The sequence below is a fragment of the Petaurus breviceps genome, unplaced genomic scaffold (assembly GCF_028583685.1).
Source record: "Petaurus breviceps papuanus isolate PSGF00001 unplaced genomic scaffold, PetGlider_PUasm1.0 90638, whole genome shotgun sequence".
In the NCBI taxonomy this organism is placed as follows: Eukaryota; Metazoa; Chordata; class Mammalia; order Diprotodontia; family Petauridae; genus Petaurus; species Petaurus breviceps.
In genome coordinates, this window is record NW_027187295.1 from 4,945,039 (window position 1) to 4,962,779 (window position 17,741).

Consider the following 17,741-nt stretch of genomic DNA (forward strand, 5'->3'; position numbering starts at 1 on the left):
GTGGGTGCTGAGTATCTGAGGCCGGAACCAATTCCAGGTCTCCCAATGCCAGGGCCAACACTCTTACTCACTGCGCCACCTGGCCACCCCGCTTAGGGCCTTCTTATACTGGAATATGCCTCTCCCATGACAGCTCCAGTTTTCCCATTGATGAGATCCTTCTAGGGCTGCCATTTTGGGGATGTACCCAAGCAAGCCATGTTTCTTTCAGGTCCTGGCTGTGCTTCTCATTCTCTGAGCTTTTCCACCATCCCCCTTCCCTAACTTCTCTTCCCATTTCCCTACCTCACTTTTCAAATTCCTTTTCTGAGGTTTCTTCCTCCAGCTCCTTGAAGGCAGGGACTGTCTTTCCATTTGCTTGTATAGTACTTAGCATAATACCTGGGACATAGTAAGGGCTTAATAAAGGCTTTTTGATGCTGGCTGCTGCCTGTGAGGGTGCAGCTTGGTATGAGGATGCAATGGAAAGATCACTGGTTTTAGAATCAAAGGGCCTGACCTTGAATCTTGCCTCTGATGTTTATTATCTGCACAACCACGCTCATGTTACTTAACCATTCTGGACTCCAGTTTCCTTATCTGCAAAATGGGAATAGAGGAATTGGACTGAATAACCTTAGAAGTCCCTTGCACATCTAGAGCTCTGGTTCTATGTTCTGTAAGTATTAGCAGAGCTAATTTGTAATTTTCTTCTTCACACTGCCTGGCATGTAATAACTCTTAGTTAATGCTTGTTCACTTCATTAAAAGGGACCTACAATACAAAGAAGCACTTCCCTAAGTTTGAGGTATTACTACAGCAGAGTAGCTGCCTCAGGGCACAGTCCAGGAGAGACACCCATGACCAAACTACCTGTGCCCTTTGACAAAGAAAACCTGATGCTGCATATGTGCTTCAAGGAAGCCAAGACATACACAATACCTAAATGTTCTATGTCACATTCTTTTTGATAGCAAAGAGCCGGAAACAAAATACACACCAGCTGATTTGAGGATAACTGGAAAAACTATGGTGTGTGACTGTCATGGAATGTTATTGTGTGGTAAGAAATGACAAACAGAAGGAATTCAGAGAAGTGTGACAAGATCTGTATGAACTGAGATAGAGTAAAGTAAGCACAAGCAAGAGAACAATATGCACAATGGCTCCAGTAAGGCAAAGCAGGAGATCATAGAAAATTAAATCCTTGCTCAAGGCAGATAAAAGGGGAACTACTAGGACATAGCGGTGCATTCATGGTCAGATGCTCCCTTTATCATGTGCTTTTTTGCTTAATTATATTTAGTTGTCAGGAGATAGGGCTTAACCTGGAAGGGATGGATGAGAAATCACTGTGAGGCAAAGACAGGTAAAGGAAGGAAGAAAGGAAACACTAAGGGACCTGGGGGTTTTAATATTATTACTAATGATATTCTATTCCCAGTTATTATTAGTCAGAGTTAATAAACTTGGGGGGAGGGGGACAGCTAGCTTTGACACATCTTCATGAGTTCAAATATTGCCTCAGATACTTACTAGCTGTGTGACCCTGGGCAAATGACTTAACCCTGTTTGCCTCAGTTTCCTCATCTGTAAAATGGTCTAGAGAAAGAATTGGCATGCCACTCCAGTAACTCTGCTAAGAAAACCCCAAATGGGGTCACATAGAGTTGGACATGGAAAAATGACACAGCAACAACAAACAGTAAGCTTTTAGAAAGGGTGTTTGTTAAGCATATATACATATATACACATACATATATATACACACACATATATATGTCTGTATGTATATGTGTACATATGTATGTGTATGCATATTTTATGTGTGTATGTATGTGTGTGTATATATATATATATATATATATTTTTTTTTTTTTGCCATAGCAAGGACAGTTACCACACAAATATCCCCTCAAAATTGTCCCTTTGCACACACTGAGTTCTTGGGATGAGTGAGCTCAAAGCATATATGATTAAATGGGGTGTATGGGGAGTTCAAAAGGCCTAGCACCTCTAGTAGGAGGGCTTGCAAAGTCTTTTTCAGGGCTGCTTATCCATCTTTGATGCTACCTGATTCACCCAACTCTCCCTTGTGGCCCCAAGCAGCTGGAGCCTGCACATTGGCCATACCCAGTAACCCGTCTAGACAGACAGACTAAACCAGGTTGAAGGTAACTGCTAGGCCTCACACCACTGATGAGTTAGGAGGATGTCTGCCTCAAGTGTGTGAAGGCTTTCCCTGGTGGAATGGACAGATGAGAACAATTTGCTCCAACAGCCATGAAAACAGCTGAAGTAGGCACCGTGGAGTGCTTAGAGCTTGGCCAGGCATTGAAAGCCATCCACTGCATGCTGGATCATTACCAGTCATCTTGACTTTTGTCTTGCCTCAGGAAGAGAAAGTGAGATTGATGACTTTGAGCAACACTGCACTTAAATTCAATTTATGAACAAGTCAAGACATTACCTGTGATGTCATTGGTTCTCTTTGAAAATGAAAGGCAAACAGCAGCAATGTGGTCAAATGAGTAACTCAAATCTCCAGGTCACTAGAAGTTTTTTTCCTCCATTCATGAAGTCTTCGTGATATTTCCATTGTTAGGCTCTAAGGATCATGACCCAGGTGGAGTCCTGAAGCTGACTTAGGGTGCTGAGTTTGTCCTTTGTGAGTCTCTCAGCAACCAGGGCAGATACTGCTGTCAGTCACTCTTACTCCCAAGATGATTCCTGGTCATCGGGGTGTAGGAGCTGTGGGGGGCATCTTCTCCTCCTTCCCTTAGGAGCAATTCACCCTCAAGAGTCTTTTGCTTTTGAATTTGACCACCATTCAACTAAACTGATAAAGCCCTTGATAAAGCTTTAACAATCTAATGTCCCTTTTTTTTTCATTTCCTCCTTGTCTCACATGAGAAATGTTGCTTGATTACAAAATTACCTCCATATTCTTATAAGTGTTTTCTCTTGAAAAACAGTTCCAATAGTTGTTGAGTTGATGAGTCCATAGATTTCAGTTAGAGTTTCTGTTTCCTTTAGCCTGTTTCTTTATGTCCATGATAACATTCACCTGGTGTTTTAGTGCCTGCAAAGCATTTTACCTGTTGCAGACACAAATGTTTAATTTCTGTGGGCACAAGACTCTGCTACAGCACATTATCTCTCCCTGTCATATGGACCATCATAATCATCTTCTGCAGGGTGTCCTTGCCTCTAGTTTCTCTGTTCTGCAATCTGTCCACTATATAACTGCCAAAATAATCTTCCCAAGACACAGGTTTCTCTTCTTCAGGGAGCTTTAGGGACTTCCTATTGAAATTCCAATTCTTTTTCCTGGTGTTTAAATTTTCCATAATCTGTATCCAATTTACCTTTCCAGACTTATTTTTTTATTCCTTTGCTTCCCACTATGTTCCACGCAAACTGAACTATTATCTAGTCCCTACTGGGGTGGGGAACCTAGGGCCTCAAGGCCACATGTTGCCTTCTAGGTCCTTGAGTACAGCCTTCTGACTGAGTGAAAGTTTTATTTTTATTAAGGGGATTTTCTCTATGAAGGTTGGATTCAGTCAAAGGCTGTACTTAAGGACCGAGAGGGCCACTGTGATCTCTTAGGCTGCAGGTTCCCTACCCCTGCTCTAAACTTATTGTTCTTTCATATAGGCTACCTGCCATCCTTCAAGTGCATTTCTTCCTCATTTCTGCCTCTCAGAAGCACATCCTTCAACAGTCAACTCAGATGACTCTCAACTTGTAAAGATCATTATAATTGAGCTTTTATTGCACATTTAAAATATTGTCACATTTTATTCTCACCACAACCCCAGGAAGAAAGTACTACAAGGATTATTATCCTCATTTTTCACAGAAAGAAATTTTGGTTCCAAACACTGAAAATGTCTTTCTTGTGGTCATCACAAACATCTAAGACTTTTGGGACACTCTGGAGAATTTGTAAAGATTTTTAATGCAGTCTTTTCTGACTCTATGCCCAATATTCTTTACATTATGCGGTCTTTACCCTGGCATCATTACTTGAGCAATAAACTTAACCTCTCCAAGTTTTATGCCCTCATCCACAAAATGGGGATGGGGAAAGTATATATTTTTTGTCTTTTTGGAGGGGGAAGGTAGAGCAATTAGGGTTAAATGACCTGCCCAAGGTCACACAGCTTAAATGTCTGAAGTCAGATTTTAACTAAGGTCCTCCTGACTCCAGGGCCTATGCTCTACTCACTGTGTCACCTAGCTGCCCAAAGGGAAATTATATTTTTATACTCCCAATCTGACAAGGCTGTCGTGAATCTCAAATGAGTTATTATACATTTTTGTAAAGCATTTAGACAAACAAGAAGAACTATATAAACATTTGTAATTAACTGCCTTTAGTGGTTTATAAGGATTTAAAGTCAATACAATATAATTTACTATTGGTTCATTGCTATATCATATGAAAACTAATCCACAATATGATCGTCTGTGTAATGTCTCCACCCCAGCATCCAAATGGAATGATACTCCTGTCTTGGGGCTTGTCTTATCCACCCCACCAAAGCCCAAAGGGTTAGGTCTATCCCTTCTTTTGACATAACTGGACCCACAATTAGACTATTTTCTTTATCAACACCACAATTCCATCCTACCTCCAACCCTGACTCAATCAATTTGCCCAAATATACAAATTCTTGGGAGATTACATTATGTAGTGTATAGAGAGTAAGACTTAAAGTAGGAATATTTGCCTTCAAGTCCAGTTTCTGATGCAAGCTATCTGTGTGACTCTGGACAAGTGGCATCACTTCTCTGTACCCCCAGACAACTCTCTAAAACTTTAAATTGCAGAGAAGGTATTAACCTACCCTAGAGGGATTTAACTTAGTTGAGAGTTGCCCATACCAATGAATTCCCAGGTCTCATCCTATTCCTATAAACATTTGTAACTATGGCCTGGGCCAGAAGACCGGTATTCAAATGTCATCCATCAGCTCTGCCCTGAACTAGTTATGTAATCCTTTGTTTCTTACCATAAACCTTTTGGGCCTTATCTTTCTTATCAGTTAAAAAAAAAAGCCAGGATTGAATGGGGAAGGATTGGATTTATTAAAATAGATCACTACTATGCACTTCTGGTGATTTAATTAGGCACAAATGATACTCTTAGAAGAAAAAGAAATTGTCTCCAATGATTATGAAGTCTTGGGCAAAGAGCTGAAGACTATAGTGGCACAGGCTATGTTTTGTTTTATAGAAAGGAATACAGTAGACAAAATTTGGAAAAAGAACAGCTGACTGAGAAGATAGTGTCTAAGAATGGGATTTGGGTTTGTACTACATTTTAAATATAAGAATGTCAGCAATGCAGTGTCCCTAACAAAGGGCTAACACACCCCTAAACCCCAAACCTCAACAGTTAGACTGTTGTATAATTGTAAATGTAATCAAAAGGCCTTTAGGATAAAAAGGATAGGAGAGAGAGAGAACTGCTTACTTGTTTTCACCAAGCTACATATTTTATGAAGTAGATGCTTCAAAAGGTAAAGGATCCAGCAAGGGGAAATTCTATTCTTTATCTGACTGAGCCAGTAGCTAGGGTGAAAACAATGAGAATATCGAGAAGACAAGACTGTCCTAGAGTTTGTGATAAAGAAGGAAAGAAAAATAGAGTATAGTCTGATGTGTAGCCTAGATTTGGAAAGAATAAAATTTTCAAGGGTCCAGACAAATCTAGGACTCTGTGGACTACAATTCTATAAAGGAAACCATCCCAGGAAGAAGGGGAAACTCTCAAAAATAAAATTCTAAATACACATCTGGAAGCAATTTTTGAAGAAAAATGAGAGATATCTGGAAATTCACCTCAAGAAACTCATCAAAAAACATAGTAAAATATATATAAAGGAAAGATGAAAGCAAGGGCAAGTAAAAGAGGATAAATTTAAGAGTACCAAAAGGGCAGTTATAAATAGTGTCAGGAGATTTATATGAATTGATTCATAGTAAAATAAGCAGAGCCAAGAAATCAAAACACACAGTAACTACAACAATGTAGACAGAAAGAACAACACACCAAAAAAAATCAAAAGTAAATGTAACAAAATTATAAATATCAAATGAGATTCAAATGAAGTTTTATGGGAAAATATCCCCAACCTTACCTTACATATTTTGCATATGTTTTCAAACATTTTAAATCTATCAATCAGTTGTGGTGAATTTTCCCCTCATTTAAAAAGAAAAAAAAAACCCTATTAGTCATATAGAATAGCTCTTGAGGAAGGTAGCGATCAGGATATTATGATGATAATATAATCAAACAAAAAATATCAATAAAAACTAAAAAAAAGAAAGCTTGTAAAGGACAGTATCCCTTTAATTTTAAACTTTTATTTTTCAGTTAGTACTTTCTTTTTTAATAGGGTTACTAAAAAGGCACATCAGGGGAATGCTTAAGATACAGTTTAATATCTCATTTTTTTTTTGGAGGGAAAACAGCAGGGCAATTGGAGTTAAGTGACTTGCCCAAGGTCACACAGCCAGTTAACTGTCAAGTGTCTGAGGCTGGATTTGAACTCAGGCCCTCCTGACTCCAGGGTCAGTGCTCTATTCACTGCTCCACCTACCTGCCCCAGTATCTCATTTTTTTTTAATGGAAAAGAAGCATTATGATCTGGAAAACAATATAGTTAGATAATATTCCAAACTGATTGAATGGCTAAACTCAATGAGCATATGTTAAGAATTCAACTTCAGTTAGGCAGGAGATCTTTAGTAAAGTTCTTCCAAGGATCTATACTTGGCCTGTTATTTAACTTTTTTTTTTTAATCAATGATGTGGCTAAAAGCATACATGACTTGCTTCTCAGATTTGTGGATGACACAAAGATGGGAGGGATGGCTTATATGGTGCACAATAGGTACAAATCCCTGAACTTACTCAAACAGAATGAAATTCAATAAGGATTTATTATTATATATTATAATGGAAAGTGATGTCCTTGGATTAAAAAAAAATCAACTTTAAGTTCTCAAAATGGAGGAGGCATAAATAGAGCATTTATTAAGTGCATACTATGCCAGGCACTGTGCTAAGCACTGGGGATACAATTACAGGCAAACAAGACAATCTCTGCCATCAAGGAGCTTACTTTGAATGGGGATAAAATAATACATAAAGGGGAAATGGAAAAGAAGAAAGGGAAGGGGGGAGAACAAATATTTGTTAAGCATCTACTATGTGTCAGGAGACTGATTCTTTTGTGAAGGCAAACTAGGCCATCTTTCCCCTTGATTCTTACCTAGCCTTTAATCACTGAATTGGTGTTGCCTCAGACAAATTGAGACCTGGGAAAGACCTTAGCTTAAAAAGGCTATGGTCTCCCACTGTATCGGGAATCATCCTGACCTACATCTTGCCATTGGACTCAGATGACCCTGGAGGAGAGAGTGAGGCTGGTGACTTTGCACAGCCCTGCCTCACTTAAATCCAAGTCACTTGCAAGTCAAGACATCACCCTCCTGATGTCATTGGTTTCCTTCATGAATGAAGTATGAACAACAACAGCTATGTGCCAGGTACTGTCCTAAGTACTTTACAAATATTTCATTTGATCCTCACACCACTCTGTGAGGTAGGTATAGGTATAATTGACTCCATTTCACAGCTGATGAATGGCAGGCATAGGGCAGCTAAGTGGCCCAGTGAATAGAGCACCAGCCCTGGAGTCAGGAGGACCTGAGTTCAAATCTGGCCTCAGACACTTAACACAAAACTAGCCATGTGACCTTGGGCAAGTCACTTAACCCCAGTTGCCCTACCTTCCCCCCTCCAAAAAGCAAAAAGAAAAATCTTAAAAAAAAAGGGGGGGGGGGGGAAGGCAGAGGTTAGGTGATTTGCTTAGGGTCATTGTGAGAGAATTAGTATTTATATAGCACCTACTAAGTGCTGGGCACAGCTAAGTGCTTTACAAAGATTGTTATTTCAGACTCACAACCATCCTTCAAGGCAGGTGCCATTATTAGCCCAGTTTTACAGCTGAAGAAGCTGAAGCAAAAAGAAGTGAAGTGACTTTCCCAGGGTCACTAAGGCTAGATGTCTGAGGCTGGATTTGAACTCAAGTCTTCCTAACTCAAGGCCCAGCTGGTATATTATATCACCTAGCTGCCTCAAGTTATTTAATCACTGAACCTATTTCTTTTCTATAAAATCCCCAGAGAATTGTGTGAAAAGTATTAAAGCATTACAGAAAAAGTTAATTATTATAATCATTTTAGTTACTTATGCACAAGTTTTATCTTTGCTACTTCATTATAAGTTCCTAGAAGGCAGAGGCTGAGTCTTATTTATCTTTGTTACTCAATTAAATTAAGTCCCTAAGCCCAGGGCTTAGTCTGATACAAAACCACCAATCCCATACATAAAGAAATATCCTTGTGGAATTTCCACAACATTAGTTTTTCCATTATCATATCTGTCACTCAACTTCAATCATTAATTGATCCAGGAACTTAGAACAGCCAGTAAAAACAACTGTGGTTGTCTTAACAAAGCAATAACACTTCCCAGTCCTCTAGTTTTCGGTGTCTGTGTATTTTAAACAGTAGAATTGAGGCAATCAAGCCTGAAATTGAATTTAGGAGTATAGATTTAGAGCTGGAAAGGACACTGGAAACCCTCTAGTCCAATTTTATCATTTTAGAGTTGAAGAAATTGAGGTTAAATGATTTTCTCAAAATATTTGGTCTTGTTAAAAACCATTAATTCTGCCACATTCCCTCCCCTTCCCTACCACCACTTACAGATCTCTTTTAGTCTATTATGTACACATTATATGTGCTTATAAGAAGCTTTTTGTCTGATCTATTAGGCTCTTCACATCTCACCCCACAAAGCCTTTGTAAATCCTAAGCTTTAGAAGGAGCTTAGTACTTTAGCTTGGTAATGTAGAACTCAGAATATAGTGAGTTCAATTGTCCAGCCATAAAAACAAAGTGAGTTTACCACAGTGTGGAAAAATGTCTTTCCCATTTCTATACCCAGACTATCAGAAAACAACAAAATATACACACAAATGTGTGTATGTATTTTAGTAAATTATAAGTCTATGTGAGATACATACATACATATCTACCTGATGGGGTGCTTGGGATCTATCTCTGTAACATCAGTTTGTAACATCAATTTGTAACATCAGTTTGTAACATCAGTTTGTAAAATCAATTTGTAAAACCAGTCTGTAAAATCACATATCCCCTCCCCAGCCTCAGAGCATTAACTCTGCCCCTTCCCCCTACCAGCACTCTGCCCAGCAACAATTCATGAACTGTTTATCTCCCCTTAGTATAATGGCCAGCTGCACCTATGAATCCTTCAATACACTATCTGTAGATTAACTCCTTAGCCAATTATATACATACTGAGTCTCCATTGGCCTTGGTTCCCAACATCCATCTTGTCAAACATGACACTGATGGGTGGCAGACTAGGCATTTCTCAGTCAGCCCTGACCGATAGCTGACTTAATGACCTTTCAAGCCTAAAACCACACCTCCAGGTAGCCCCCACCTTGGGCTATTTTCCAGTGAATTATGGGCAATACGCAATTGATATTAAAAGTGCATGTCCCTTTAAGCACTGTCTACTCCTTAACTCCTCCCTAATCCCACCCTTACTCAGCTAGTTACCATAATTGACATCTGATTTACTGTCATGACTCCTTATAAACTATACCTATGACTTATTTAAGTTTGCAGTTCCCTAAGAACCCTTGCCCACTGTAAAGTGTAACAATAAACTTTTACAATCCTGACTTCAAAGTTTGCTTGGGCCTAGTGAATTCCTTCCAGACTGAACAGCAGGGACTTCAGTCATAGATTGGAGTCCCTTTATAACCTATTGTCATTCCCCCATCATACATACATATATGTATATATGTATGTGTGTGCATTTGTGTGTGTATGTGTATCTGTGTAGAATGCAAGATCAGATGTAGAGCTATTCCAAGCAGTTGTTTACTGGTACACAAGAAGACACTTTTCTCACTTTAGGATCAACTTGATAAGGATGAAAGGATGAGTTCATTGTTTGGGACTTTGATTATATACGAAGGACTTTGTGTCTTGGATAGGTTGGAATACATCCTCATCCCCATGAGTAGATTGAATAGGTGTAGAAAGTACTGTTTGTGCCTCCTTGATATACCTGCACATTCCTGTGGAGTGATTAAATCTCAGAATTGAAAGTGGTTCGATTGCTCAGGCCATTGTGGCTTTGAGCCAGGGATACCCTGGTAAACTTTTACCGAACAGCTCTCTCTAAAAACAGAAGACACATAATTATCTACATGATTAATACTTTCTTAAGTCCGCACTCTGGACAATCCAGAAAACAGTATTGATCAATTTCTGAGATGTAAATACTCACCTTGAAAATTTAACAAAGGCTCTTCTGCATCCACCACATCCCTAATCCTGAGCCACACCTTTGTACTTGGAATATAAAACTAGGGCAAGCAGCTCTCCCAAAGGTCAGCTGGACAGTCAGAGAAAGAGATCCAAAGATATCAGGAACCTTAAAGTAGATCAGGGTTTCTGGAGGAGTGTAGCCTAATCTTCTGCATATTCCTCTCTGCTTAATGAAGTGGCAATAGCAAAGCCTTTAAGCCCAAGAAATGGCAACAGCTGGGGGAAGTGGCAGACTGGCAAGTGCCCCTGAGTTCCCAGACCCACAGCAGAGAGGCAGCTTCTCTAGTACCCCCAAATTTATTTCAGTTCCAAAGGGAAGGTAAACCTGAGAGTAGTACATGAAGCTGGGGCAGTGGTTAAGTCACTAGAGTGGCTGCTAAGGGGTGGAATGGCTAGAGTGTTGAGCCTGGAATCAGGCAGACCTGTTTGAATCTTACTTTGTCCCTTAACCTATCTGTCTCACTTTCTTCAGCTCTAAAATGTGAATGATATTGTCATTCCTATCGACTTCACAAGGATCATTGTGAAGATTAAATGATATAACATTGTGAAGTTCAAATGATTTAATAAAGGGTTCTGTAAACTTTAAAGTGCTATAAATGTTATTATTACTGCCATTATTAAAAGTGGTATTTACCAGATGGAAGGAAACTTACTGCATTATTTATAGTCTCTTATTAGTTCTTTGTATCCTTTGCATTCTTTATGTGGGGTGAAAGAAAAGTTATTCTGCACCCAATTAGCATTTTTTGGTATATTTTTTAGAGGCAACTGTGACTTGCCCAGAGTCCAATAAGTATCTGAGGCCAGATTTGAACTCAGGTCCTCCTGATTCCAGGGTCAGTGCTCTATCCACTACAACACCTAGCTACCCCCAGTGTGAACTGTTACAATATAAGTTGTAAAGCCATGCATGAGCAGCTTTCCAGAAGAATGCTACTGTGAACAGCTTTTCAAGGTTCTGATTACACAGTATAGTGAACACTCTATTCAATAACAAATCAGAGCAAAACATTCACAGAAATCAAGGTATAGCATTCACAATGTTACAACTTATCACAGAAAATCAAAATACAGCATTCACAACAGCTTGTCACTAAAATGGCCACATAGTTTTCACCACAGTGGTCACAAAGTCTTGAACAATGATCATTTAGTAACTCAATCATTCAATCATCTCAATCATTCAACCATCCTTAAGGAGATTTGCCTCCTTAAGGGACACAAAGTACTATAGTCAAAGTTGTCCACTCATGGGGCACACTAAGTTACAAATCAATTACTATTCAGTCATCATTCACTATTCAATCACCAGAAAATACACAAGCCCTCTACCCCTAGGTCACTAGTAAATTACAATTTCTCAGGCAGTACACAGTATCCAAGTAAAGTCTTCTTTCAGCTTTACTTGGGGTGGTCTTTCAGATTCCTTTCAGAACCCCTTCCATGGTCCCAGGTCCCACCTGGATTCACCAAACTGTCACCTGGGTTCAAAGGCAGACAGCTTCCAAGTCCTTGTCCAGCTCTCTGTGCACTTCCTGTTCCATGCTGAAGCTCACAGCATTCAGTCTACCTTAAATCCTTCACAGTCTCTGTTCCCAGGAAGTTAAAGCTTAACAAAGGCACAAACAGGTTCATGAAAAGTACCAGTATCACAGTCATGCTTCCTCAGTCTTTGGCAGCTCGAAGCAGAAGTTAGTAGCTCCCCAGCAGAAGCTTCAGCTGGTTCCCAGAATCAAAATCACTTCACCCAGGTTCCTAAAATCAAAATCATTCTCTCCAGCCTGGGTCTTTCCTCTTCAGCTGCCTCAGCAGCTGCTTCTGCCTCCACAAAGCTTATCCCAAGGAATTCTGACTCTGTCTCTCTGGGGCTTTTTCTTACTGTGTTTCCCCGATAATAAGACCTATCCCGAAAATAAGCCCTCCCCTTACTGTGTAAGATTTCTCTAAAATAAGCCCTCCCCCGAAAATAAGCCCTATTGAGATTGCTACTGTAGTGAAGGTGATCCCCTGTGCTACACGCTACATTAGGTACCCTCTGTATGCACCACCCCCCCACCCCCCGTGAAACACACGCCGCGCTCCGAGCTGCATCCAATCAGAGCTGCAGCAGTGAGCGCATCATCCTGTTCTTCCCCAGTGATTTGCTTATTGAATAAAGGTACATTTTTTTGTTCACATTTACCTGTTTATTAAAATTGCTGTCAATGTTCATTAAAATAAGCCCTCCCCTGAAAATAAGCCCTCTGGTATTTTTCTGTCCAAAAAAATTAATAAGACAGTGTCTTATTATCGGGGAAACATGGTATATATAGTATTGCTCCTCCCTTTTCAGCCCCTTCCTGTTATATCAGCAATAGGAGTTCATACCTTCTGTTTCTTTAACAGAGGCTTAATTTGAACTAGGTGCTAAGTACCTCTTAGCTTTCCAATACAAAGGGATCTTTAAATTTCATTACCATTACAAAGTTTACATGGAAGTTATGGCTCCTTTACTCACATCTCTGGTAACCTAGACATGAAGTAAATTCTGAGGTTCCCAGGGAAACCAGACTTGAGACAAAGGCCAAAGAGAATGATTTGGGAGACATTCCCCAAGATTGAACCTGGTCAATGTAAGTCCAGAACTTTGGGTGCAAAGCCAAAGGTTATACCACTAAATGCTAAATAAGTGCAATTCTGAAGATGCTGACCATGCTTGTCTTTTTTTAATTAGCAAAAACATTCATGTCTATGAAAATTTTTTTAAGTAATCATTATGAGTTCATAAAAGTGATTAGTTAGTAGGGGCCAATAAAAGGGATATCCTGGCAGTATAATAAACTCAAAATGCAACAACAGCACTTTTTCAAAAGATAAACAATGGTTCACATTTGTATAGTACTTTAAGTATATTCTCTTACTTGATCCTCTAACAACCATGTTAGAAAGACAGCATAAGTATTGCCATGTCCATTTTGCAAATAAATCTCAGAAAGGTTGTAGCTTATCTAAAGTTACAGTATTATTATGTGAATCTGGAAGTGAACCTTGATCTTTTGACTCAAAACCTGTTATTCATTTTGCTCTACTGTAATGATGGGTTAGGGGAAGCTAGGTGGCTTCATAGATAGAGTGCAGAACCTTTGTGAGCTCAAATCTAGCCTCAGACACTTACTAGCTGTGTGACCCTGGGAAAGTCACTTAACTCTGATTGCCTCAGTTCCTCATCTGTAAAATGAGCTGGAGAAGGAAATGCCAAACTGCCCTAGGATTTTTCCACTAAAACCCCAAATGAGGTTACAGTAGTCAGATGCCACTGAAACAATTGACAATGATGTATTTTCCCCCTAATTTATTAATTTATAAAGATGCCTACTATTCCATTCCCCAAATCACAAAATATAGATTCATCTTAAATCTGAATGTTACTTGAGCAACAGTTCTATTGATAGATTCTCAGTCAATTGGGTGCTGTTGAAGTAACTATATACTAAATGGCATGTGGTAATGATTTCATTCTTGCCAAGCCAAAAAGTTAGAATTCCTCCTTGAAACCAATGAAAGTGTTTATGCTCTACATTATGTAACATGTGGCTGGAAATAAAATTGCTAGTGATTGATACTGTATCAGAATAAGGGATTCTGGTAGAGTAAGCATTGTAGTTAGAGTAAGAACACTCAGGTTCACATCATTGCTCTGTCATATTCTACCCCTTGAACCTCAAGTGAAAAGATGCTCGCTAGATGCATCCAGTTCTAAATCTATGATCCTCTGACCAATATTAGGCAGCCAGGTGGCACAGTGGATGGAACACCAAGCCTGGAGTCAGGAAAAACCATTTTCCTGAGTTCCAATCTGGTCTCAGACACTAGCTGTGTGACCCTGGACAAGTCACTTAGCTCTGTTTCAATTTCCTCATCTGTAAAATGAACTGGAAAAAGAAATGCAAACCACTATAGTATCTTTGCTGAGAAAACTCCAAATGGGGTCACGAAGAGTCAGACACAACTGAACAACAAAATGACTAATAAATATCCTCATCAAAAAGCATTTGTTGAACATCAGCCATATGTAAGTCACAATACTGGTTGCTATGGATGCAGAGACTTAAGAAAAAAATGATCCTTGTTCGTCAGGAAATCTACTTAAAAAGAAGAAAAATACTCAAGGGACAGGGATGGATCTGTGATTTCATCAGTGTATCAGTCAGTCAATAAGAATTTAAGTGCCTACTATGTGCTAGACACTGTTCTAAGAGATGGAGATTCAATAAAAGTCAAAAGACAGTCCCGGCTTTCAAGGATCTTATAGTCTAATGTAGTAGACATATGTAAATAATTATGCTCAAATAAAACATTTCCAGGATAAATTGGAGATAATTGACTGAGGGATTATAAGGAGATTTTGAATGAGGAAACTCCCTGCACCAATACAAGATGGGGCTATCTCATATCTTAGAGACGTGTTTAGAATGCTAAGAGGTTAAGTGACTTGCCCAGGGTCACATAGCCAGGACATGTCAGAGGTAGGACTTAAGCCCAAGCCTTCTTAACTCCAAAGCCAACTCCCTCTCCACTCTGCCAACATGCATCAAAAAGTGTTCAAAATTGCTAATAACCTGAGAAATATAAATTCAAACAATTCTAAAATACCACTCATCAAATTGGCAAAGATCATGAAGGTGATAAAATTCAATGTTAGCTTTTATTGCTAATGGACCAATGAATTGATTCAAATATTTGTAGAATGCAACATGGAATTATTCAAGAAAAGTTATAAAAATATTCCTTCCTTTGCATTAAAAGATCCCATTATATAAGGGCTTGGGAAAGACTCATGAAGTTCCCTTCCAGTTTTATTTATAATGCTATGTGGAGATGAGCAGAACATGTATCACAAGTGAGATAATAATTTCCTACAAACCTAATATTGTGAAATAAACAAATCTATCACACCCCAAAAATCTTTTTAAGAGGCTTTCTCCTCCAGAAAAATGGCTTGTTTATTTATAGCCACACAATGTAACTGTAGAATAATGCAATCTTTATTATTCAACATTGTTAACCCAAGTACACTGCATCATATTTTCCTTTTCTTTTCTTTTTTCCTTTTTTTACTGCTTTTTGGAGGGGGGAAGGCAGGGCAGTTGGGGTTAAGTGACTTGCCCAAGGTCACACGGCTAGTAAATGTTAAGTGTCTGAGGCTGGATTGGAACCCAGGTCCTCCTGACTCCAGGGCTGGTGATCTATTCATTGTGCCACCTAGCTGCCCCTGCATCATATTTTCAACAGTGATTTCTGTGGCTAAGGAAAATGTATGATAAAAAAAAATGGTGGATTACTGTAGAACCAATGCAATATTCACAGCACTGATAGTGACTATGAATATGCTAGCACAGTTCTGAATCACAAAATATAACACTGTAGCAGCAAGCACCCCAAGCGTCCTCAGGGTTTGCAGCTACCACAGGTTCTTGGATCTGCTTTGTTAAAGGAAAGCAACTCAAAATGGGTTAACAAGCTTACTTTAATCAGTCAGACATATATCGTTTACCTTGTTCAGGAGAAAAGGTCAGCACCCTGAACCTCAAAGTATACAGGCATAATTATCAAGACAGAAACATCAAGTAGACAGATTTCCAAACTGTCCAACCATTACATCCATACCCAGTCAACATCTGGGTTTCCACATTCTGGATTTTTCAAAGCCGGGGGACTCTCAACAACGGCTTCCCAGAATTCAGATCAAATCACAGAACATTTCTCAAAGTGAGTCCCAAAACAAAGCTACACATCAGGGCTTATATAGCCTTCTCCTGGCTCAGAGAATGTAACAACCTTATTGACTCACTAGCCAATCAAGAAGTATCTACTGAAAAACAAGCCTCCCACCCCAGGCTTCAGGTGCACATTAGCCTAGGGGCAGGGAAGATCTTTAAAATTTACATTCGCATTACAAACACACTCTCCATATAGAAGATAGAAGCAAAACATTTATTCAGACACCAGAAAAACAAATCCCAACACCAGAAAGTAAAATCCATCATAGCAACAAAGGAGTTAATACACCATAATGTAGCAGGGAACCACACCATCCTTTAGCCTTCCCACAAACACTCACAAGCCTAGCTGTTTTCTTGCCTGCCTCCTCTCTCTTCCCCCCCAGTTACTCTGACTCCCGTGGGCTCTACTCTTCCTTTCAGCAAATTCCTCCCACCACAGGCTCCATGTGATTACATTTGGTCTATTAGGGGGCCCAGAAGATCTTCAAAACAGGAAAGATCTTCAAATTTCCATTACCATTACAGTCACTCATGTAACAAGAACAAGGAATAGACAGCCTGAGTGCTTGCACAGATACCCATAAAATGTAAAGAGAACTAAAGGAGACATCTTGGCATTTAGGGAAATCCTCCCTGGTGGATATAGGGGGAAAACATGGACAAGCATCACACAAGTAAAGCTGATTGAGGGAATATTCAAGTCAATGAGATCATAGACATTGTAAAGATGGAGTCAATGTCTTAAGGATTCAATTGAAAGGCCTCTTCCTAATCAAGGTCTTTCCTGATCCCCTTAGTTGTCAGTGCTTCTGTCCCCTGCTCCAACCCAAACAAAGTTACTTTTATGTATTTTGTCTTTCCTTTTTCTGTACATGTTGCTTTCACAAAGTAGAATATAAGTTTCTTGGGGAAAGGGATTGTTTGGTTTTTGTCTTTGAATTCCCAGTACCTAGCACAATGTACATAGTAGGCACTTAATAAATGTTTGTTTAGGCTGGCACCCAAACAAAGCCTCCCACAAAGAAGGCTATGGTTCAGATAAAATCTCCAAGCTAATTTTAAGAATGAGAGACAGATTAAAGGCATCTGGCATCTTTGAATATCAAAGACAACAAACAGATGCCTTTTCCAGCAGCCACAGGGTAAATTAGGGCCCCTCACTGCAGTATTTGGCACAGGGCTCCCTGAGTTCCAGAAGTTTTAAAATGAGGGGGTAAAATGATTGATTTCTCCTATATATTTTAGCACTTTCATTTGGGAATTTGCTCTTCAAATATGTTAACTAAAATGTCTTCATTAGGGAGGGGAAAGGAAACTCATGCATAAGATTCACATCTACAAAATAGATTTATCAAAGAAGATTCTTTATAAGCAGCTAGAGATAAGAGTGGTATGCTAAGGGCCTTCCAATCTGCCTGAACACTGGGGAAGTGGTATGACAGGTCACGAGAATAGGATGGTGTGTCATTTTCAAAGATTGTTTTCCAATTTTCCTTTTGGGGATAAGGAATAAAACTGTCAGTAATATGTCAGAGACG

The 17,741-nt window shown here is 39.3% G+C and overlaps 1 long non-coding RNA gene across 2 annotated transcripts in view; it reads right to left on the minus strand.

Moving 5' to 3' along the window:
• Positions 1–17,741, minus strand: part of LOC138143314 (uncharacterized) — a 358,919-nt gene that overhangs the window by 40,174 nt on the left and 301,004 nt on the right. Inside the window, exon 1 of one of the 2 annotated variants that reach the window (XR_011163665.1) lies at positions 15,924–16,374. The exons of the other annotated variant lie outside the window; for it this stretch is intronic. This is a non-coding gene — a long non-coding RNA (uncharacterized lncRNA). Of the gene's footprint in view, positions 1–15,923; positions 16,375–17,741 lie in introns of those variants that run through there. 2 annotated transcript variants of the gene reach the window in all.